General features: G+C 41.9%; 2 long non-coding RNA genes across 4 annotated transcripts; one reads left to right on the forward strand and one right to left on the reverse strand.

The window, feature by feature from the left end:
* Positions 1–250: 250 nt before the first annotated feature.
* Positions 251–1,323, reverse strand: LOC129337142 (uncharacterized). 2 transcript variants are annotated; one of them, XR_008597783.1, is made up of 2 exons: positions 688–1,323; positions 251–479 (listed from the first exon to the last, which is right to left on the reverse strand). It is a non-coding gene; the product is annotated as an uncharacterized LOC129337142 (long non-coding RNA). The 2 variants fall into 2 exon arrangements; XR_008597782.1 differs by having other exon boundaries at positions 251–608.
* A 4,579-nt stretch (positions 1,324–5,902) lies between these two features.
* On the forward strand, positions 5,903–6,975 carry LOC129337132 (uncharacterized). 2 transcript variants are annotated; one of them, XR_008597780.1, is made up of 2 exons: positions 5,903–6,538; positions 6,618–6,975. It is a non-coding gene; the product is annotated as an uncharacterized LOC129337132 (long non-coding RNA). The 2 variants fall into 2 exon arrangements; XR_008597781.1 differs by having other exon boundaries at positions 6,747–6,975.
* Positions 6,976–24,777: the final 17,802 nt, after the last annotated feature.

Consider the following 24,777-nt stretch of genomic DNA (forward strand, 5'->3'; position numbering starts at 1 on the left):
AATACCACATCACCATTCCACGCTGCAGATGTGAGAGGCTGCAGGTTGCCCCCATTGGGAAGATCGCCACCATGAAAGTAATGTAGGTGTTCACAGAATTTCTCTAACAAGACTGAACATAGCCGAAATCTAGTGAAAACGGCACTTCCTACTTGGTGCCCCCACCTTCCCCTTGAAACAAGAAATGAAGGCTATCCCCACAAATAGTACCAACAGAAAAGAGAGAGAAATTTCTCGTGGGAAACAAACCAAGAATTAATATACTTTTTATATGATATTATAAGGTAATTTCAAAGGCAATTGCACGAAAATTATACAAACTGTTTATATATAGCCAATAAAGATGTCCAGAGAGTCTATCATCTGTGTGTATTCCTCAATGTGTATTCCTTAATCGCAGTAATATCACGGTATGCAGATGAGTCTTCACAAAGTCTTCTCATATAAATTCAGCCAAACAGCTTCTCATATGCATTCAGCTTGGAATATAATCACAAAAGTCTTCTCATATAAATTCAGCTAAACAGCTTATCATATACATTGCCACGCCCAATCTGGGGCCGGCTACAAACAGATTTCGTCCCCTTCTTCAGGGGCGTGGTTTATAGCTGTAAAAAACAACATTCTTACTTTAATATACAATAACCAACATTTAAGTATTATTGCAATCCCCCAAGCGGAACTGACCTGTTGTATTCACACAGCATAGGGTATTTGAATCAATAATTATTGTGGAAACGTGTGTCTCCAGTATCACAGTCACAGCAGCTGTATCTTCTCCTGCTTGTGGCCAAACCCTTCAACTGCAGTTTAAATCACATACTCATTATCCAATCTCAAAACTTTAAAGCAACATAACTGATTATAAAAAACAATTCAATGATAGTTCCGTATTGAGGCCGTGCGGTCTGATCGTCTGCAGAAAGACAATCCAAAATGCTTCCCTCCTCAGTAGCTTAATTTGATTTGCATGTCCCTTAGTTACAACCTCCAGTACCGCTACTTTAAAGGAATTTTCTTCATGACGATGCTCGATAAAATGTTGTACCAGGGGTGCTTCCATTACTCTGTGCCTAATTCTAGACATATGTTCAAAGATCCTAGTTTTCAATGGTCTTATCGTACAACCCACATAAAAAAGAGCACAGGGACATTCAAGTAAGTATATCACACCCGATGTGTAACATGATGCAAAGTGTTTAACTGTCAGTTTCCGTTCCTTAACAAAAATCTCCTTCCCCTCTAGCATAAATTTACACAAAGTACATCGGCCACATTTAAAATTTCCCACAGGTAATGATGTTTCCTGAAGTTGAGTGCGCATCATAGCATGAACTAAATCATCCCTTAGGCTCCTGGATCTTCGTAAACCACATAACGGTGGTTGTTCACATCCCGCAATCTCCTCAATGAGGGGCCAATGGCGAGCTACGATTCTTTTAATTTTATATGTTAAGGGTGTGTAGTCCAATGCCCATCTAATTCTTTGATCTGGTAGGGCTTCCCGAGTCTGAAATAGTACAGATCTATCTATAGCTCTAGCCTTAGAAAAGGCTTGAGATATAATTTTAGATGGGTAACCTCTATTAGTAAACATTCGTTCCATCTGCCTACCATCCCTGTCGAAATCAGTTATTGTGGTGGAATTCCGTCTGATACGCAAAAATTGGCCATATGGTATATTTTGTCTAAGGTGCCGGGGATGGAAGGAACCAAATTCCAAATATGAATTCCGATCTGTCTCTTTACTGTAGGTTCTAACCTGTATCTTTTGAAAGGCATCCCGATATGTAACTACATCCAAAAAATTGATTTGGTTGGGGTCTGACCGCCAGGTGAATTTAACATTCGCATCCCGTTCATTAAGCCATTTACAAAAATCCGGTATCTGGGCAGCTCCCTGAAATAAAAAATATAAATCATCCAGATATCTACAAAAGAAAACAATATTACCCCTGAAAGGGTTGATGTCTTGTAAAATGTGAAATCTCTCCCAACGGGCCATAAATAAATTTGCGATGCTGGGTGCCACCGGGGACCCCATAGCAACGCCTTTTTTCTGGAAGAAAAATTGATCATCAAAACAAAAATAGTTTTTTTCCAAAACTAAATCGAGAAATTGTAGTAGGCAAGATGATGGGATAGTGTTTTCTGTAGTTGTAAGAACTTCTTCTACTACCTCTCGGGCTTCCTGATGAGGAATGATGGTGTATAAAGAGTTAACGTCCATCGTTAAAAATACTGTGTCCTCCGACAGGGTGATGTTCTCAACTTTTTTAATGAAATCACGTGTATCATGCAATAGACCTTCAATTTTAGTAATAGCCGGTTGTAAAAAAGAGTCCAATAAGATTGCCAATGGTTCCAAAATTGAGCCGCAACCAGATATAATTGGCCTACCTGGCGGGGGCGTTGTTTTCTTGTGAATTTTTGGAAGTACATAGAATAATGGGATTCTAGGTGAAGTAACCTGTAAAGCATAATAGAGGGTATCTGTAATTTCCCCCATCTCCCTTGCCTCATCCAAGACAATCTTAATTAGGTCTTTAATATGATTAGTTGGATCCGAAGAGATCCGTGTGTAAAAGGTGGTATCCCTAAGCTGTCTGTGAACCTCATTAACATACATATCTTTATCCATGATCACAATACCCCCGCCCTTGTCGGCAGGCTTAATGACAATGTTAGCGTCGGAACGTAAGGTTTCAAGAGCCCGTCTCTCTAACCGAGACAAGTTGTGCCAAGTACTGTAAGGTTCATTTTCTAATTGAGAAAGGTCCCTAAGGATCATATATTCAAACGTGTCAATACGGTGATCTGAGACCGGCGGCACAAAAGATGACGGACCCTTTAATTTCCTAAGTAGTAAAGACTCTCCCTGAACCGGGGTAGTCGGCTGAGATTGGAAGAAATATCTAAGTTTAATAAGCCGAACCAACTTAAATAGGTCTACTCGTGTCTGAAGTGGTTGGTATTTGGGGGTTGGGACAAATCCCAATCCCTTATTGAGAACAGCTATTTCTAATGAATTCAGCTCACGGGAAGACAAATTGAAAATTAAACTTTCATCCGCGTTCTTTGGAATGATTTCTTTTTGCCTCTTTCTAAAAAAGATGGTCGTTGGTTAGGGTAAATTGTTCTAGTTCTAAGATTCCTGCTGCTAGGACCCTCATCACCCGAGCTGTCAGACACCCCCGATGTTTCCAAATCTGAAAAAGTGCTAACAGGATTAGCCCAAGATACCTTACGTGGTCCTCTAGTATTAGTCCTGGACTGATCCCACCAGAAATAAACCCTACTATTAGCATAATCCAAATTATCACGTTTATATTTCTTAATTTTAAGTTCCTTGGTGCGAGTTTCAAATTGTTGTACCTGTTGAGCTATTTGTTTAAGGCGAGCATCAAATTCAATAGTGGGCATCGTGTCTTTGATAGAGGTTTCCATGGTTTGAATTTCCTCTACCAATGCCTGACTCTCCTTCCTGCAACGTTTAATAACCAAGCATAATCCAAATTATCACGTTTATATTTCTTAATTTTAAGTTCCTTGGTGCGAGTTTCAAATTGTTGTACCTGTTGAGCTATTTGTTTAAGGCGAGCATCAAATTCAATAGTGGGCATCGTGTCTTTGATAGAGGTTTCCATGGTTTGAATTTCCTCTACCAATGCCTGACTCTCCTTCCTGCAACGTTTAATAACCTGGTTATTAAACGTTTAATCTGGTTATTAAACGTTGCAGGAAGGAGAGTCAGGCATTGGTAGAGGAAATTCAAACCATGGAAACCTCTATCAAAGACACGATGCCCACTATTGAATTTGATGCTCGCCTTAAACAAATAGCTCAACAGGTACAACAATTTGAAACTCGCACCAAGGAACTTAAAATTAAGAAATATAAACGTGATAATTTGGATTATGCTAATAGTAGGGTTTATTTCTGGTGGGATCAGTCCAGGACTAATACTAGAGGACCACGTAAGGTATCTTGGGCTAATCCTGTTAGCACTTTTTCAGATTTGGAAACATCGGGGGTGTCTGACAGCTCGGGTGATGAGGGTCCTAGCAGCAGGAATCTTAGAACTAGAACAATTTACCCTAACCAACGACCATCTTTTTTAGAAAGAGGCAAAAAGAAATCATTCCAAAGAACGCGGATGAAAGTTTAATTTTCAATTTGTCTTCCCGTGAGCTGAATTCATTAGAAATAGCTGTTCTCAATAAGGGATTGGGATTTGTCCCAACCCCCAAATACCAACCACTTCAGACACGAGTAGACCTATTTAAGTTGGTTCGGCTTATTAAACTTAGATATTTCTTCCAATCTCAGCCGACTACCCCGGTTCAGGGAGAGTCTTTACTACTTAGGAAATTAAAGGGTCCGTCATCTTTTGTGCCGCCGGTCTCAGATCACCGTATTGACACGTTTGAATATATGATCCTTAGGGACCTTTCTCAATTAGAAAATGAACCTTACAGTACTTGGCACAACTTGTCTCGGTTAGAGAGACGGGCTCTTGAAACCTTACGTTCCGACGCTAACATTGTCATTAAGCCTGCCGACAAGGGCGGGGGTATTGTGATCATGGATAAAGATATGTATGTTAATGAGGTTCACAGACAGCTTAGGGATACCACCTTTTACACACGGATCTCTTCGGATCCAACTAATCATATTAAAGACCTAATTAAGATTGTCTTGGATGAGGCAAGGGAGATGGGGGAAATTACAGATACCCTCTATTATGCTTTACAGGTTACTTCACCTAGAATCCCATTATTCTATGTACTTCCAAAAATTCACAAGAAAACAACGCCCCCGCCAGGTAGGCCAATTATATCTGGTTGCGGCTCAATTTTGGAACCATTGGCAATCTTATTGGACTCTTTTTTACAACCGGCTATTACTAAAATTGAAGGTCTATTGCATGATACACGTGATTTCATTAAAAAAGTTGAGAACATCACCCTGTCGGAGGACACAGTATTTTTAACGATGGACGTTAACTCTTTATACACCATCATTCCTCATCAGGAAGCCCGAGAGGTAGTAGAAGAAGTTCTTACAACTACAGAAAACACTATCCCATCATCTTGCCTACTACAATTTCTCGATTTAGTTTTGGAAAAAAACTATTTTTGTTTTGATGATCAATTTTTCTTCCAGAAAAAAGGCGTTGCTATGGGGTCCCCGGTGGCACCCAGCATCGCAAATTTATTTATGGCCCGTTGGGAGAGATTTCACATTTTACAAGACATCAACCCTTTCAGGGGTAATATTGTTTTCTTTTGTAGATATCTGGATGATTTATATTTTTTATTTCAGGGAGCTGCCCAGATACCGGATTTTTGTAAATGGCTTAATGAACGGGATGCGAATGTTAAATTCACCTGGCGGTCAGACCCCAACCAAATCAATTTTTTGGATGTAGTTACATATCGGGATGCCTTTCAAAAGATACAGGTTAGAACCTACAGTAAAGAGACAGATCGGAATTCATATTTGGAATTTGGTTCCTTCCATCCCCGGCACCTTAGACAAAATATACCATATGGCCAATTTTTGCGTATCAGACGGAATTCCACCACAATAACTGATTTCGACAGGGATGGTAGGCAGATGGAACGAATGTTTACTAATAGAGGTTACCCATCTAAAATTATATCTCAAGCCTTTTCTAAGGCTAGAGCTATAGATAGATCTGTACTATTTCAGACTCGGGAAGCCCTACCAGATCAAAGAATTAGATGGGCATTGGACTACACACCCTTAACATATAAAATTAAAAGAATCGTAGCTCGCCATTGGCCCCTCATTGAGGAGATTGCGGGATGTGAACAACCACCGTTATGTGGTTTACGAAGATCCAGGAGCCTAAGGGATGATTTAGTTCATGCTATGATGCGCACTCAACTTCAGGAAACATCATTACCTGTGGGAAATTTTAAATGTGGCCGATGTACTTTGTGTAAATTTATGCTAGAGGGGAAGGAGATTTTTGTTAAGGAACGGAAACTGACAGTTAAACACTTTGCATCATGTTACACATCGGGTGTGATATACTTACTTGAATGTCCCTGTGCTCTTTTTTATGTGGGTTGTACGATAAGACCATTGAAAACTAGGATCTTTGAACATATGTCTAGAATTAGGCACAGAGTAATGGAAGCACCCCTGGTACAACATTTTATCGAGCATCGTCATGAAGAAAATTCCTTTAAAGTAGCGGTACTGGAGGTTGTAACTAAGGGACATGCAAATCAAATTAAGCTACTGAGGAGGGAAGCATTTTGGATTGTCTTTCTGCAGACGATCAGACCGCACGGCCTCAATACGGAACTATCATTGAATTGTTTTTTATAATCAGTTATGTTGCTTTAAAGTTTTGAGATTGGATAATGAGTATGTGATTTAAACTGCAGTTGAAGGGTTTGGCCACAAGCAGGAGAAGATACAGCTGCTGTGACTGTGATACTGGAGACACACGTTTCCACAATAATTATTGATTCAAATACCCTATGCTGTGTGAATACAACAGGTCAGTTCCGCTTGGGGGATTGCAATAATACTTAAATGTTGGTTATTGTATATTAAAGTAAGAATGTTGTTTTTTACAGCTATAAACCACGCCCCTGAAGAAGGGGACGAAATCTGTTTGTAGCCGGCCCCAGATTGGGCGTGGCAATGTATATGATAAGCTGTTTAGCTGAATTTATATGAGAAGACTTTTGTGATTATATTCCAAGCTGAATGCATATGAGAAGCTGTTTGGCTGAATTTATATGAGAAGACTTTGTGAAGACTCATCTGCATACCGTGATATTACTGCGATTAAGGAATACACATTGAGGAATACACACAGATGATAGACTCTCTGGACATCTTTATTGGCTATATATAAACAGTTTGTATAATTTTCGTGCAATTGCCTTTGAAATTACCTTATAATATCATATAAAAAGTATATTAATTCTTGGTTTGTTTCCCACGAGAAATTTCTCTCTCTTTTCTGTTGGTTCCCACCTTCCCCTTGGGCAGCTATGCTGCATTAGGTTATGAGGTTGTCCTCTTTGCCCTGTGGCTTCTGGCGAAGGGGCTGCTTGTACATAGTTAATGTTCTCTAATTTGGGGTGGGGGGAGTTATAAAAATAAATCTTTAGAAATTTAGTCATCCAAAACATTTATTTGTTGATATTATCGATTAAACCATTTGTTATGTAGACCCATTCAAATACAACCAGCCTCTTTTAGCACCGCTTTTGAGCTGCTAATGTACTTCTTTCAAAATATACAGCACAGGCCAGTAACACTCACAGCCAAGGAAGGCTCCTGTAAAGGTTAAAGTAACTATTTTCACAAGGAACAGCCTCACAAGTTTTAAGTCAAGCCCTGTTAATCTGCAGACCTTTTTAAAAAGTTGTTACTAATTTTTCTGTCTTTAAGACACATTTGTCTGCTTTACAAAGCAGGTTAAAACAGATATAACTATGTGTCCAAATCCCCAAACAAAAAACTTAAGTCAAGCAGCAAAAAGCTAGAGAACAAGAGGGACCATTGAAGGCAGTTGCCCAGTGGGCCTCCTTGAGGAGGTTATTCCATAGCTGGGGCAATGCCAAATGCCACAGGATACATTTTGCATAGGTAGATTGAGTTATTGGAATGAATGATTTGTCTAGCCACATTTTCAAAAGGACTTCTTAAGGCATCATACACAAATATTTTGACAGGCCACCTTCAGTGAGTTCTGTTTTGGTCATTTTATTTGGAGCATACTGTGCAGTAAATATAAAGAGGGGCTACTTCTGCATGAATTGTTTTAAGGTTGCACTGATTCAGCATGAATGGGCAAAAAGTGCAAGGTATGCATTTGTTCTGTGAGAGATGCAATCTTGGACCTTTTTTCCACCCCAAAACAAGTCCTGATTCAACTGCCGAGCCCATACTTTTTCACATTCAAAAGGTGAAATGATTGCCCAGTTGTTAGGTAAAATATAAACATGAAGACAAAGAAAGACTTTACCATACAGTTTTTAAAATTACATTGCATGATGTATCAAGATGAGCAGCTGTGTTAGTCTGTCTGTAGCAAGAGTCCAGTAGAACCTAGATGACTAACAAAATTTGTGGTAGGGTATGAGTTTTCGTGAGTCACTAAGTGAGCAGTGACCCACAAAAACTCATATCCTACCACAATTTTTGTTAGTCTTATAAGCGCTATTGCAAGATGTGGTTTGGTGTTTTGGGATTACCATGTATTTCTTATACTCAGAAGGAAGGATCATTTCTGTTTCCTTCTAGCAGTACATAAATTCTTTGTAGGAGGCTCCCTGGGGAAGTGTGTTCCTGAACAGTCAAAGGAGTACCTGGATTATCTTTTCAACAATGTGATTCCCTCTGCTCCTGATTCCTGAACCATATGTTCTGTGAGGCTATTTAAAGCTGTAACTGCTTTCATTAGAACATATATTTTGTTTGTTTGTTTGTTTGTTTCTGGGATTCTTGGGAGACCTTTCTGTCCTCCCATGCCAAGTAGGTCTGTTACCCAAATAGAAGGTCTCCTTAATTTGCTGGAAGAATTAGCATTAAAAGAGACGCAGTTGAGGGAGAGGGTTGGGGAGACCACAGAACATGTTAGTTGTCAGCAGTTGCTTACCTGTTTGGGCACTGCTGATTCCTGCTGTTTCTTCCACAGCACCCAGAATTTGTGTTTCATTGACATCTGTAGGATCATAGCAGAAACAGGAATACATTACTGTGCGTGTTTGGGATGTGGGATGTTAGACATTGCAGCTTCTTGCCCAGATGCAGCAACACCTGTTGTTTGATTGAAAAGGTCAATTTTAGTTCTGGTGGAAGAGAAGCAATCAGCTTCCCAGCTTTTCCATAGAGATTGCATGCAAAGACACCAAAGGTGTCCTTTAGAGGAGGAGAAGAGTCATGCTGTGAAAACAGTGGGGGTACTTGCAGCAGTGGTGTTGCTCAGATGTACATGTCATCCCAATCAGTTTTCACATGTAAACACATATATACACATGTATCTGTACACACACCTACACACAGAGATATATACACACATACACCTTTTATGTAAACATAGGAATTGATATCAAGCCCTTCGTGAGTGCATGGTTTCTCAAGAAAGAAATGCATACGTACCTTCTTCTTCATTCTCTCTTGTGCAGATGTCAGGTTGGCTGCATTATCCATTGCAGTTTCTGGCACCTCTGGAGAACATCCGAGGCACCAGATTAGGGAGAATCCCAGTAATGGGAAGTGAGAGTAACATTTTCCCCCTCCCTACTTCCCAGATCTAACTTTCCCACACATGTACCTGTCACCTCACAAATCAATATCCCCCAGCTCATTGCCGGCACCCACCCACTGTGCCTCGTACTCCTTTTTTTGAAAAGCATTTACCTGTATGGTAGGAGGTAGAGGAAATGATGTCCTGCAGATTCAAGGTTAACATGTTGTTTGTAAACAACAACTCATATTCATTCCTTTCATTTTCCTGATGTGGGTTGCCTACAGGCACCACTTGCAAGGAAAGGCTTCTTGTGATGCAGTGGGGCTTCAAAATGGCATCTCCCCTCAGGATCTGGTGCAACTGGTGGGAAAAGGGGTATGGGGCTGGAGAATTCCCAGAATGGCCATTGTGGGCAACTACCTGCTTATACTTCTGTCACATGGCCTTTGTTTTAGCGCGACACTCCAAGGCTGTCTGGCTGTGCCCTCTTGCCACCACCTGTTCTGCTATTTGCTCAAAAATGTCTATAATTCTGTGCAATATAGACAGAGCCTCCAGGACCATTTCCTCCCCCCGCATAGCTCCAACGGATCCAGTGTCTCCTGCTCATGCCTGGATTCTCCTCTGCCACCGGCAGCCCTTGGAGCAGCCATCTGAAGAATCGTTCTTGTTCTCGATTAGAGCAGAAAAGTAGAGGAGTAGAAAGAAAAGGATTTTGGCACCCAGAAATGGAGCTCTACTATTGGCTGTGCTCAGTCACATGATTGTGGCTGGCAGGGGCAATCTATTGAGCACTCCACTGCTGCAGTATCTGCCATTTTGTTAGCCCTCACAAAATGGAACCTGGAAAGCCCTTTGAACTGTAAAAATAATAAATAAATTAAAGAAATAAATGAAACCAAAGGTGCATGAATGTGAGGTCTATACAACCCACAAGCAAATGTATTTGTATCGCACAGGTTGGTCACAATACGGCAGGACTGCAACTCTTTTTAAAAAATGCTTCAGTGTTGCAACACTTAAAAAAAGTAAAAAATAATTAAAATGGGGGGGGGCACAACTTCCTCCAGCACTCAGAAGGTATTAGCGGGCTACCTGTGACTGTGGTCAGCTTAGATAGTACTAAAAAGTAAAGCCACAATAGAAGGAATATTACTGCAGTAACATTTCAACTTTACTACTTTTTTTTAAATTTAAAAAAGGTAGGAAAGGAGTTCAGAGACCTAAGGAGGGTGCGAATAGTTAACTGGCAGATGACCACCAATCAGCTCCTGGGGAAAGGAAAGTGGGGGAAAGGAGAAGCAGAACTGGAGTAAGAGTTCTGCACATACATAAGACACATCAGCAGTGACTCAACAGCTGTTTTTAAAAAAGTCATTATGTCCGCAGGGAAAAAACTTGACGAAAAGCCAGAGAAAATTCAGTTCTGTATCTCATGCCTCCCTTACACGTGTGGAACTCTGGAGATCATGAGAAGCAGAATGAACTGCTGCAATTTTACTATGCAGAAAACACCAATGTAAGTGCTAATTGCTGCAAACCAGTAATAGACTACAAATTTAGATTATAATAAAAGATTGGAAAAAATTAATGGAGGATAGGTCCATCAAAGACTATTGATCACAATGTGTAAATAGTACCTTCATGTTCAGAGGCTTCTGCATACTAGTGCTGGGAGGCAACAACAATATGGTTACCAACCTCCAGGTGGTGGCTAGAGATCTCCTGGAATTACAAGACTACAGAGATCAGTTCCCTTGGAAAATGACTGCTTTTGATGATAGACTGTATGCCATTATATTCCCTTGAGGTTACTCCCCTCCTGAAATCTTTCCTTCATCAGGCTCCACCTCCAAATCTCTAGGAATTTCTCAACTCATATTTGACAACTCTAACAGAGGGAGGGAGTTGTCATATTTGACAACTCTAACAGAGGGAGGCTTAGCTTTCCATGCCCTGCTTGTAGGATCTGATGCAACTGGTAGAAAAAGTTTCACACACATGGAGTGTGTGAAACAGGATGCCGGACTAGGTGCTGGACTAGGTGGAAGATTAGTCTGATCCATCTTTTTTTATGTTACGGTGTAGTGGTTTTCCCTGTGGAAAAACTTACTTTCTTAGAGAGCAACACTGAGTAGCCTGCACTTAACCTGTACTTCACAACTCCAGCTAAAGGTTAGTTTGCATAAAAGTTTATATTTATCTATTTATTTAAGTTTTAAGGCTGCTTTTCCCAGAGGGACTCAAAGCAGCTTACAAAAGCAAACACATTTGCTGGTTTGAGTCCAACAAGTTGATTATTGCTGGTTCAAGGCTGTGAGCCCTAGCAAACCATCAGAGTCCTCCACAGTCCCTTCCTCTGCCAGATCTGCCTGGATCCACCCAGTTAAATACCTACAAGAGGCAGAGTCAGCCTAGAGGGACCCCAGTTGCAGCTAGCTTGCTTCAGGAAGCCAGCAGAATCTTCCGTCTTTGCCATGTTCATGTATATGTGTGTGCATTGTGTGTGTGGTGAAAGTGACTGATAAAGAGCACTTAATGTCTCATAGATTGTTTTAAAATGAAAACCAGCACTTATGGTGATACAGCATATGAAATGAAGATAACAAAAGCAGCAAGCTGGAGATGTCAAAATAGGTAGAAGTAAATGAGGGAGTTAGGAAGGCAAAGAGGAGGAATAATTCAGGACAGATGCCTCAACTGAGGAAACAACAAGGAAATTACTAACATAACAGCAAACAGAACAGGAAGGAAACAAAATAGAGCATCAAACAGGTTTGTTTAATAAGTTTGTTTTATATACCTGACTGACTCTTAATTAGTAGAAAACACCCCTTGCAACAGCAACCCCCCCCCCCCCCAAACATACTAAACTGAGGCAATTAGCAACCTACAGTACATGTGGAGAAATGCATTCCGTTTAGGGGCTATAAGCCATTTAGGGGCTTCATTCTACAAAGTTTGTTTGAGAGCACAGGAACAGGAAACAAGAGACAAGTTCATTCCTCTCAAGCATCCCCCATCCCACTTAGTACTTAAGGTTTGTTTATGTAAATGCTTCTAGCCACTAGAGAACAGTCAAAGGGTCATCTCACACCCTGGCAGGAATGTGACACCTAGGAGGTGACAGAGACTTGGAGATGACAAATGCTAGATGGTATCTCTTCATGGGAAGGACAGAAAGAGAAGGGCTGACTAACAAAGGGGTGGGCAGGCAGAGGAGATAAATTCCCTGGAAACAAAGGGAATGAGGTCCATTTTACAGGGTCCGTGCTGGCTGATTTCACCTGGAGGCTCCACCTTAATGGCCACCACTGCCAGTTGGAGCTAACAAAGGGCCAGCAGCCTTGACAAGGACTCCAAGATAATAAGAAGCTTTTAAACTTCTAACCTTAAAGAGCTTGCCTTACAGTCAGATCAACTAGGACACATAAAGGGCCAAGGGACAGAGGACTGCATGTTTGCGCCTTTTCTTTGTGTTCCTTGCTGAGTCTGTTGCTGTGCAGAGTATGTGTGTGAACTTTTCTTTTTCAATAAATCCTTTTCTATTTTAAGTGCTGGTTCTCATACTCCATAGACCTCCAACATTCAAGTACACTCTCTAAAATAGGCTCAAGGGGAAAGCAGGTGGTTGATCGTTAGATCGCTATTTCCCCAAGAGGTGCAAGTATAATAAAGGTATCCCCATGGTAACCAGTAGTTGCAGTCGTGGGGATGCAGGCACTAGACAGAGTCTTTAAAAAGGCATCACAGATAGAGTGCTAGAAGTGCTGGCCCTCTTAGCAGGTAATATCCTAACTGACCAACTGGTGAAAGAAGAAATACCAGAGAGAAGTGAGAAAACCCTTCTAAGAGTCAGATGGGCTTAGGAGAGCAGGCAGAAACTTGGGACAGCCACTCAGCACCTAGATACCTCAGAAGGCCAAAATGGAATGATGCTTGCAGGCCAGCAGAGCCGTTCCACTACAGGAAACATTAATAAAGAGATAAGCTTATAGGTCATATAGCCCAACTGATAAAGCAGGGACTTGATGATTTGTGGCATCTCACTAACAGAGCAGCTAGATTTAGCATACTCCATGGAAATACTTGATGTGTAAATGGCTGGTATTGAAAAACTAGCATTGGAAAATCTGATTGACCTCTAGACGAAAAGATTAATAAGCTACAGATTCAAAAATGGAAAAAAAACCAAGCAAAGCTAGAATAAGCCTGAAGCAGAATCAGTTAGCAAAGAAAAACCCTGCTTCTTCTGCGGTGACAGCTATTCCCATAAACTTACTGCAGAGAGGAAAAAGCTGAAGCTTTTGCGTGAAAAATAATAATTCTGCTAAAAGAGGAAGCCTGGAATAAAAGGGAACAAACAAGCCAAACCCCCAGGTAAATCAACATGCCAAGAAATGATTCAGTGAAGGTTATGTTTTTTAGAATAAAAATGGAGGGAAATTGAAGCACATTCAAAAAGAGCCACCAAAATAAGCCATTTACATAGAAAACACTTAAATCCAATTGCTTATAAATGAGATAGGGGGAATGAATTTTTGTAGGGGAAATGCATAAAGAGCTCTTTCCATGCAAACAGGCACCCAATCACACATAGAAAGCCACACACATATAGCTTCTGGGACAGCTCCATCTCAAACTTTTTGCTAGAACTCTTTCTCAAACAAAATGCAAGAAAAAAGACCACAGTGGCTGCATGTCCTAAATCAAAGTATTGAATCCCCACTTGCAACTTGTGTAACCACATTCTGCAACCATATTCTGGGCACCATGGGCACAATAATATACATGGAGGAAAATGCCAGGAGGATCTGCACCAAGTCTGCTTATGTTACCACTTCTGCATTGCTGGATCCAAGCTTCTATATAAACATCACAATGGCAGCAGAGAAGGATTGCCAACTCCAACTTGGGAAATTTCTATAGATTTGATTAAGGAGAGTGGAGTTTGAGGAGGGAAGAGAACTCACTAGGGATGTGGTGCCATAGTGTCCATCCTCCAAAGCTGCCATTTTCTTCAGGGGAACTGATCACTGTAGTCCAGAGGTGAGTTGCAATTCTAGGAGAACGTCAGGTCCCACCTGGATATTAGCAACCCTAGCTCAATTTGCAGGCGCAAGCATTCCCCCTTACACTTTTGATTCTTTCTACTTAGAATGTCTGCAAAGGACTACAGATGCATCTTTTGATCATTTTAAAATTCTGTACTCCTCCAAGCATTCAAAAAGGCTTGCAATAACGATAAAAAACAAAGTCAACCATAAAATATTGTAAAGTGACAGACTGAATGCTAAAACCATATAATATTCTCAATAATTTATCAACTTTCTGAAAACAGTAACATCCATCTCAAGCCTTCATCAAACAGGATTTGCCTCTGCAGATGCCCATTCCAATAAGAATCAATGATTCTCTGTGCTTTTTTCCCTATTCACACTAATGTTGCCAACCTCCCAGTGATCTCCCAGAATTACAACTGATCCAGACTACAGAGATCAGTTCCCTGGAGAAAAGGGCAGCTTTGGTGGATGGACTCTGGCATTCTACCCTGCTGTATAATACTCTATGGCATTATGCTTCAAATTTTGACCTCCCTAGGATGCATCCCCAAATCTCCAGGGCTTCCCAATGCATAGTTGGCAACCCTAATTCAAATGCTCTTGTCTATACACAGTCCTTTAAGCATTTGCAGTTCTTGGAGAAAATGTTTTATTTCATGAAATGGGAAGACAGATATTATTTAGCAGGTGAAAAAAATCTAATATATTGTCTCTTGCTTACCTTCTGTCTTTAATGATACATTTTTAAAATATGCGCAAAACAGTATTTTCGAATTGTTCCAATATGCAATCTTTTCTCTTTTTGACATTTCCCTTCTATCAAGATATAAACCTAACTTTCACTGATTTAAAAAAAAAAAACTTTTTGCTTTGGATGTTGCAATAACCTTGAAAAAATACGATTTCTACCCTAGACGTGATTCTGGGATTTAAAACACAGCAGCTATTTGGTTTAAAATAAGGTTGAAGAACCAACTGACCTTAACTTTTAACTATTAATCTTCAGAGCAATGATCTCATGCTATAAAACTGCCTGGGCCTCACTGAATTCCTTGCAAAGCCTTCATCTCCAGCTAGAGTCTCAGAGGGTGGAGCTACTTTCTGTAGAATATTAGCAGCGTGGAATTAAATAGCTGACTTCCTTCTCATTGTTTAGATTAACTGAGCTATAGTAACGCCTTAATATGGCTTGGAAACTGCAGTATGTTCAACCCTTGGATCTCTTTAACAATCCCACATGAACCATCTGTAAATGATCAGGCTGTGGCGAAGAGCCGAAAACTGCCTAAACAAAACCTCATCTAGCGGTACAGTTCTCTTTTTGTTCTGCTTCTCAGTCTCCACTTCCTGTTATAAACAACACCACATTCCAGATTTCAATGTATGGAAAATTGCAAGGGTCCCTTAGCCACCTATGAATTTCAGCTTTTTTTTTTAATGGGGTAAACAAATAATTTTTTCTGACATTCCCAGGACTTTTAGCATAAATTGTTCCACTACTTCAAAGGCATTTTTTCTGCTATATAGATTGCAAAGAAACAACCCATGACAAATGCTTGACTTGGTTATTCTTAAAATGAAAAGCTTAAAGATTAAGGCCTAATTTAACCATGGTGTTAGAAGTGCATACAAAACGGTGCCCCTGCAGCATTCTATGTGCTTGTCATTCCATGCAGATATCACGCCTGGGATCTCATCTAAATGGAGTCAGCTTGTCCATGCAAACAGTGCCATGGATCCCATGGCCAAGGTCAGCTCACGTTGACATTCTAACACTGTATGTATAGCAATGAAAGACTCAGTTTAAATGTTAATCTGGTTCTGGGCAAAAATTGCTGTGCAAAACCAGCCTGCTCAGCTGCCGGTGCAAACCATGCAAGCTGAGGGCTGCAATTTGCCACTGCGGGAGGGGATAGCCCAATTCCCTGGGCATCCGGGGCTTGGCTGGGCGGCGGAGCCTGTAGCCGTTTACGAGGCTCCGCTTTCTCCCAGCCACAGTCTTTGCAAAACTCTGGGCCCACCCTCCTCACCCTGTTTTGGTGCAGGATTAGCAGGCTGCTTTATTCAGAGCCAGGTAGGAATTTTTTCCTCCTCTTACGCCCAGATTGGCTTGGGGTGTGGGTTTTTTTCCGCCTACCTTGCACCTTGCTTGGGTTGAGTTAATTGGCTCAGTGGTGTCGGTTAGTAGTGTCACTGGCAGGAAAGAGTTGGGGAAAAGGGAGCGGGCCAGTGAACACCCTAGGCGCTTCTCCATTCATGGGGAAGAGGGGTCTGCCAGGAGCGGATGGTACTGCTTGAGACGGCTGCCATGCTGCGTGGGCAGACTGCCTTGGGTAACCCCGTGTGCAAGTCCTTCCCTCACTGCTGTACGGCTGAGGTTTAGGAGCTTGAAGGGGGGATCCAGTTTGCTGGCTGTCTGGGTACAGGCCATCCACTTGGATGGCTCACACCTGGGGCTTTGGGGCTCACCCAGGCAGGTCAAGGTGGAGGTCCAATTTATGACCACATGGCTTGACCTGTACCGCTAGTTGCCCTTGCCGCAGTTATTAGTTGTTGTTCTAGATTAATGTTATTAATAAAAGTGGCCCTTAGATCCAAGCTCTGTGTCTGTCTCTTCATTCTGACTGGGGTAGCAAATGATATTCTACATGCTCACATCATATTCTACATCATAGTCTACATGCCATCACATCAAGGCTGATGCATGCCAATTACAATTCCCAAATTAGTAGATGAAGATACTAAACTTGTAGGCTTCTGGAGCTTCGTTTATGTTTGGGCTATACATGCTTCATTGGAAGCAGCTTAAATTGGGATACTTTGGATCACAAGATCTGAAGCATCTATCAAATGCAAAGGGAGAACTTATGGAATGGGAATTGATTGGTGAAGATCCAACTTGTCATTTCTCTCCATGAAATCAGGAACAGTGGCCGAATCCACATTTCCTTTTTGTTTCCGCGCCTTTTTCGCAAGCGGTGCGCTGTTCATGCAGATACTCACATGCTTTCCCATTCCGCGTGTTCCCTGCCATCACCACGCCACAATTGCGCCTTCTTTCCAAACCACGTGATAGTGGCGGAAATCTGTTTTCTCCCCGCCTTCTTTTTTTTTTTTGCACAGTGCTGAAATGTCGGTATACCAGTAAACCAACTGTAGTGAGCAGTGGTTTGTGCAGGAAAAGAAACGGTCACCGGAGCATGTGCATGTCACACGGGGACCGTTTCCCTACTGTGTCCTGCCATTTTTAAGAGCTTGAGGAGCCAAGCCGAGCAATCTTGTATTTCCCACAACGATCGTCTCCAGTAAACAGCAGGTGCGGAAAACAAATATATTCCCGAAAGCTTAGGACGCAGGTGGGAGATTCTACCATGTGCGAAAGACAGAATGCATCATCTCATGGTGTTGCGTGGTTGTGCTGCGAAGCATGCCAACCACAATCTCAGCCATCATCACAAATATGACACTCTGAGCATCCATGTTGTTAACTACTAAAAGCAGAAAACAACTCTGAGCAGCAGAATTTCCAGACAATGCCTTTAATGTGACAATCTAATTTGCCCTCCATACCAACCAGCCAAATGAGCAAAAAATGAGCCAATCAAAGATGAGGGGGAGGGTACATTGCCATTTCTTAAAAGTTGGAATATCGGTATACCGGAAAATTAACTTTTTTTTTTAAAAGGGAAGTGACGTACACAGTCAATTCTGATGGAGGATGGAACCGCCCACTCTAACGCTTTACTCAGTGGCATGTGGAGAAATGATTGTGCCATGGAGACGCACTGGAAGGGTGAATGTGATGATGCACAGCATGGTAGCGGAATGAACCTGATTGCCACAACTGCGCAATAAGCAGATGGTAAGTGGATTCGGCCAGTATAATTCTAGTTTAACATGGAGACTGAGGCAGACTCTAAATGTCCTGGCATACAAAATCTGGCACTCCTCCAGAGAGGTTTGCTTGGGGAGGGTGGGGAGACCACTTGTGTTCCTGTTATGAAATATTGCAAATTCTTTACTCATTGAAGAATAATTGAGAAGCAGGACTTAGAAGGTTATACTACAATCCGTACCGAATTATGAACTGATATTTAGTTTGGGGTTGGTGATGGGTAGAGAACAACATGAAAATTGCATTCAACTACAGCAAAATATTGGATGCATTTTCATTTCACATTGTTTTGTCCCTTTACACATACCCGCCCCCCAGTCTGTCTTTACCAATCTTTTTTTTAAAAACTTCTAAAATAATAGGGAATTTGTATAGGGGTACTATTCAAATGTGACCATAGTATGAATGGAAGGTACATGATACAGAAATCTTGCTGAAGCCATTCTGGATCTGGTCAGTGCCTAGATGGGATACTACTTGGAAATTCTGAGTTCCATGTTGGAAGAAAGGCAAAATATGTAGGGAATATAATTATTAGCTGTGAGGGCTTTGCTAAGTTTTTTGCTGATAAAATAGCATGAATACACTCTGATCTAGATGCCAGCTGAAATACAAATGAGATAGAAGAAATGCTTAATACACCATCTGGCCTATATTTTGACTGCTTTGAACCAATTACAATGGCAGACAATGTCAGGTCTATGGATGACAGGCTATGGCAGATAGTTCCCTGTACCCTCACAGCAAGCACTCCATGGTCTTGGTTGAAAGGGTTTATTCAAGGAATCAAATCATATTCATATTCATAGGTTGATTATGTCCACAGGTTGATCAAAAGTTGACAGGAATAACAAGATCTGTAAAAGTTATAGTTCTTATAGGTCCCAAGTACACATCCTCCCTCCCAACAGGAAAACATAACTTTTGGTGTGAAGTTCTGAGAACTCCCTAAATAGTTTACATGCTTTGTCTAGACAAAGGAGAGAGGCAAAAGATTAAGAATGAAACACAGTGTTCTTCTTTCCCATGAGAACTAGCAGGTTTGCAAGGTCAGAGACATTGAGCTTCAAAGCACAAGAGATAAGACACTTTGGATATGGCAGGCCTGTGAATACAAGGCAAGTTATGGCATCAGCAATATGATATCAAGTCACAACATAGAACAATGGTTCAGCACAAAACACTGGTTCACAGCAACACTTCAGCTGAAAATACTGGCGTGGATGAGTGACAGACATGACACTTAACAGGATCCTGGCATCTATGAGAGCCACTACTTGTGCTCCTGATCCTTGTCCATCTTGGCTGTTAAAATCAAGTAAAGATCACATAAGTGAACCACTGAGATCTATTGTAAATCAGTCACTAACTCAGGGCACCTTCCCCTAGCTGCTCAAACAGGCAGTTATCTGTCCGCCAGGGCTCATTCCGAGGGGGAACGCACAGGAACGCAGTTCCGGCAGTTCCCCAAAGAGGTCACATGTCAGTTGGCCCTGCCCACCTGACTCTCGGCCATTTTGGGCCCGTTTTGGCCTGGATTGGGGCCGAAATGGCCTGGCTCTGGCCTCTGACAGGTGGTGGATCACTCTCCCATTTATCAGTGGCCCAATCCTGACCATTTTGGGCCCCTTTTCAGCCATTTTCAGCTCTTTTTTTGCCATTTTGGGCCCAATTTTGGCCTTGAATAGCCAGGATTGGGTCCAAAACAGCCTGAATAGTTCATGTCAAGGGGTGTGGTATATGCAAATCAGTTATACTAATGACACACTTCCGGTGATGGCAAGAGGCATGGCATATGCTAATGAGTTATGCTAATGAGCTATGCTAATGAGTTCCTCCAGCTCTTTTTCTACGAAATGACCCCTGCTGTCTGCTAATTAAAAAACCATCTCTAGACAAAGCTGATGTGGCCAATTATCGTCCAGGCTCTAATCTGCCTTTTCTGGGCAAAGTGATTGAGAGAGCAGTAGCTGACCAATTCCAGATCTCCTTGGAAAACTTTAGCACTCTGGACCCTTTCCAGTCTGGGTTCAAACCAGGGCATGGGACACAGACAGCACTAGTAGTGTTAGTGGATGACCTCCATCTAAATATAGACAAAGGCCACACCTCCTTATTGCTCCTCCTGGATCTGTCTATAGCCTTTGACACAGCGGACCATGCCATCCTGTTAAGGCATTTAGAAACAGAAGTGGGCATCAAAGGATGTGACTTGGACTGGTTTAAACCGTTTCTCATGGAACAGACTCAAAGGGTTGCCATCGGAGATCAGCTATCTCCAGAATGCGAATTAATTTGTAGGGTCCCGCAGGGCGCAATCTTATCTCACATGTTATTCAACCTTTAGGAGAACTCATTCACAGCTATGGAGTTGGATGTCATCAATATGCAGATGATACCCAACTCTATATTTCACTATCCAGGTCCCCACAGGATGCAGTAGAAATCTTAGATCGCTGCCTGACAGCCATGGTGAAATGGCTGAAAAACAGCAAATTGAAATTGAACCCAGAGAAGACTGGAGTGATGCTTGTTGAGAAGTCAGAGATCTTGAAAAAATTGTACTCCCCACCTTCGATGCAGTTCGTTTGATCCTTGCAGACTTGGTTAAGAGCCTAGGGGTTATACTGGATCTAGCGCTACTACTAGAAAAACAAGTTAAGGCAGCTGCAAAAAACGCTTACTATAATCTCACTGTAGCCTGGAAAATGGCTTCTTATCTTGACACGGCTGACCTGGCCACCGTGATCCATGTTATGGTAACATCAAAAAAAACTTGACTACTGTAATGCATTATACATTGGTCTCCCATCTAAGTTAACTAGGAGGCTCCAATTGGTGCAAAATGCCATGGCTCGACTATTATCAGGAGCAAGCAGGAGCTTGAACATCACTCCCATCCTACAGACACGCCATTGGCTACCTATCAGTTACTGTGCTCATTTCAAGGTAATGGTTATTACGTACAAAGCCCTTCATGGCCTTGGTCCAGCATACCTATGGGACCGCCTCTTTCCCTATGTCCCTCCATGGCAGCTTTGCTCATTTGAACAGGGTCTCTTGCAGGTGCCAAATTGTACATGGGTGAAATCAACAGCAGCCCTTACATGGGCTTTCTCTGTGGTGGCCCCTACCCTATGGAATGGCCTGCCTCAGGAGAGCCCCCACCTTCCTGGCTTTCCGCAAACAATGCAAAACTGAATTATTCAAAAAGGCCTTTTTTCTCAGCTAAGAGGGTGGTATTGTAGGAAAGAGATTCCAGATGTTTCGCTAATGAGTTAGAAACCATAGATTTCACAATTACGTTGCCTTAAATATTATCTGTTGCTTTAAATATGTACTCCTATATTCTACCTATGCTTTATGTTGTTCAATGTAAGTCCTAGAATTGATTATGTCCTGTTTCAGCAATTCCTCAACCCCATACTGGATCCTTGCTAATACTATATCTTTGTAAACTTATATTCTTTTACCCCATGACATTGATTATGGAAATGTTATTGAAACTGTATTCATTTACCCTATGACATTGTTTATGGAAATGTTCTTGACACTTTATGGAAATTCCTGCCCTTGTCCTTGCCACTAATTGTACTAATCTCACACTATGTAATCCACTTTGAGTCTCAGTGAGAAAGGCATAATACAAATAAATAAATAAATAGCCATATACTCCATGGTTCTACACTTAGCTGGGTCCAGAGAATCAGCATGACTTCTACAAAGGGGAGTTCTGCTCACCAACTTTTTGGAGCTTTTGAGAGTCAATAAGCACCTAGAAAGGGATGGTCTGAAATACATTACTTATTTGGGACTTCCAAATCCTTTTTGACAAAGTCCATCACCCAAATCTGTTGTGTAAACCTTTAGCAGTCTTGGGATAAGAAGATGGCTCCTCTTATGAATAAATACTGCATAGGTAGAATGTCTATCCACTTGTTCCTCACTTACTTGATTTCTCACCATTAAAACCATTACACTTACTAATGTTAAGACAATCCCCGGGGTACACAATCCTCAACTGAGTTTTCAGCTGCTTAAAAAGCTAAATCTTGTAGTTGAAATATTTACTAATTATGCTAGTATATAAAGCATCTTGTAATTGTCTTCTAATTGCTTTTTGTTGCTCTCACCATTGACATTTGCTAATGGTGGTGATGTGTTATTGCTTCATTATATGGACCCAGTAATGGATCACAAAGCTTGTTAACTGCACTTTAAGGTACTTTTGCCTGAGTATGCAGTAACTCACTTGAAGGTGGCTCAATGCACACCTTAGAGCAAAAGAACACTCTCAACTTTAGATTGGTATGTAAAACCATTTCAGTTAAAATGTAACACAGCCAGAGGTGAATGAAATTATAGCTGAGCCTACAGCAAAAACTAGATGATGAATAAAAGTATGAAGAAGATATGAAGGAATTGTAGAAAACATAAATGACAAAAAGCGTATGTGAGGGGAGGGGGTCCAGACAACAAAGTACATAAGAATATAAGAGAAGCCATGTTGGATCAGGACAATGGCCCATCCAGTCCAACACTCTGCGTCACACAGTGGCCAAAAAACCAGGTGTCATCAGCAGGTCTGCTAGTGGGGAAGATACACTAGAAGCCCTCCCTCTGATTGCCCCCCCCACCAAACACCAAGAATACAGAGCATCACTGCACTAGACAGAGAGTTCCATCTATACCTTGTGGCTAATAGCCACTGATGAATCTCTGCTCCATGTTTATCCAATCCCCTCTGAAAGCTGTCTATGCTTGAAGCTGCCACCACCTCCTGTGGCAGTGAATTCCATGTGTTAATCACTCACCCTTTGGGTGAAGAAGTACTTCCTTTTATCCGTTTTACTTTTCTTCATAGGGGAAGTGTTCCATCCCTTTAATCATTCTAGTTGCCCTTTTCTGCATTTTTCCAGTGCGATAATATCTTTTTTGAGGTGTGGTAACCAGAATTATACACAGTATTCCAAGGCCATGCCATTGATTTATACAGGGGCATTATGATACTAGCTGATTTGTTTTCAATTCCCTTCCTAATAGTCCCCAGCATAGCGTTGGCCTTTTTTATTGCTGTCGCACACTGTATTGACATTTTCAGTGAGTTATCTACTACATGGCTCACTGTACTTCATGAGAAGTACAGTGAGAAATAACTATCCTCTGATCTGGAGAACCGGGTTTGATTCCCCACTACTTCGCTTGAAGCCAGCTGGGTGACCTTGGGTCAGTCACAGCTTCTGGCTCTCTCAGCCCCACCCACCTCACAGGGTGTTTTGTTGTAAGGATAATAATAATATACTTTGTAAACCACTCTGAGTGGGTGTTAACTTAAGTCATCCTGAAGGATGATATATAAATCGAATGTTGTGTTGCTGTTGTTATTATATCTAGCTACAGTGAGCTCTAGCCAATATTTATTATGGTCAGTTAAGTCCAGAGGCTTAACAGACTTTATTGTACTTTATATTATTGTTACCCACCTTGGGTTTGGTGTTTGATTAGGAGACAGCAGGCATATAAGTATAACTTTCTGTGTGGATAGTGGGCTCAAGTGTGGGCCTGGATTTGGCCTCCGGGTTCTCAATAGATATTTCATCTACCTAGCAGGCTGTCATAAGTAGAGATGGGCATGAACCGCATTACAAACTTTAAAAACCCACGAAAATGATGATTGCGCGATCGCGATCCAGCAGTTCATGATTGTCCACGGCCAACGAACCAGCGTTCGGAAGAGGCCTGGTTCGGTGTGTTCGGCCATGGTTCGGGAAGCCAGACAGTCAGGCGCCAGCAATTAATTCCCCTGGCAACGGAGCCAAGGGAATGCCTGAACTCTGTCTGTGCTCCTTTTGTCGCCCTGGAAACCCGAATGGAAGCCCAGCTTACCTTGATCGGCAGGTCTCCCTTCCAACCACGGGGCTGCAAAGCGGTTACAAGTTGGGAGAAGACACCCAGGGGAGGGAGAGGGAAGGGGGTGTCCTGTAGCCACAGGCACTCCAATCTCATCCCTGCAAACCCTGATAGGCAGCTCTGATGGCCAAACACAGACCTCCCGCATTGCTCAATGGGACCTGTGCTTATAAATAGTCGTGGGCTCGCAGGCTGGGTTTCACTTTCAGCGAGCAGTGGAGTGGGACAGAGCTCTTGCTTGCCACTTGCTAGCCTTTGGGGAGAGAGACAGAGTATAATTCAGCCTGGATTTTTGTGGGAGTTTCCTGGGGGCCTTGGATTGGAGAGGGTATAACTCCAAGATCCCTTTTGCAATCTTGTCCAAACGTGTGATGGCTGTAGGAGAGCCTGCAAAACACTCCCCGGGAATATGGGCTCTCTAAGTGCCATGGGGGCCGTTCCATGCCCCATGAACCGCGAACCAGTTCGGTAACGGAAAATGTTCATTGCAGTTCGCGATCTCGGGATCAGTGGTGGTACTGAACTGCGAACCACTGGTTCATTCAATTTTTTTGGTTCATGCCCATGTCTAGTCATAAGTCCCTCTATTTTTGTATACTCTGATCCCTTACTGTGGTTCTGGCTTGTGATGCTTCACTTGCAGGAGTGTGGATAGTTATTTC

This window comes from Eublepharis macularius, chromosome 10, assembly GCF_028583425.1.
Source record: "Eublepharis macularius isolate TG4126 chromosome 10, MPM_Emac_v1.0, whole genome shotgun sequence".
NCBI lineage: Eukaryota > Metazoa > Chordata > Lepidosauria > Squamata > Eublepharidae > Eublepharis > Eublepharis macularius.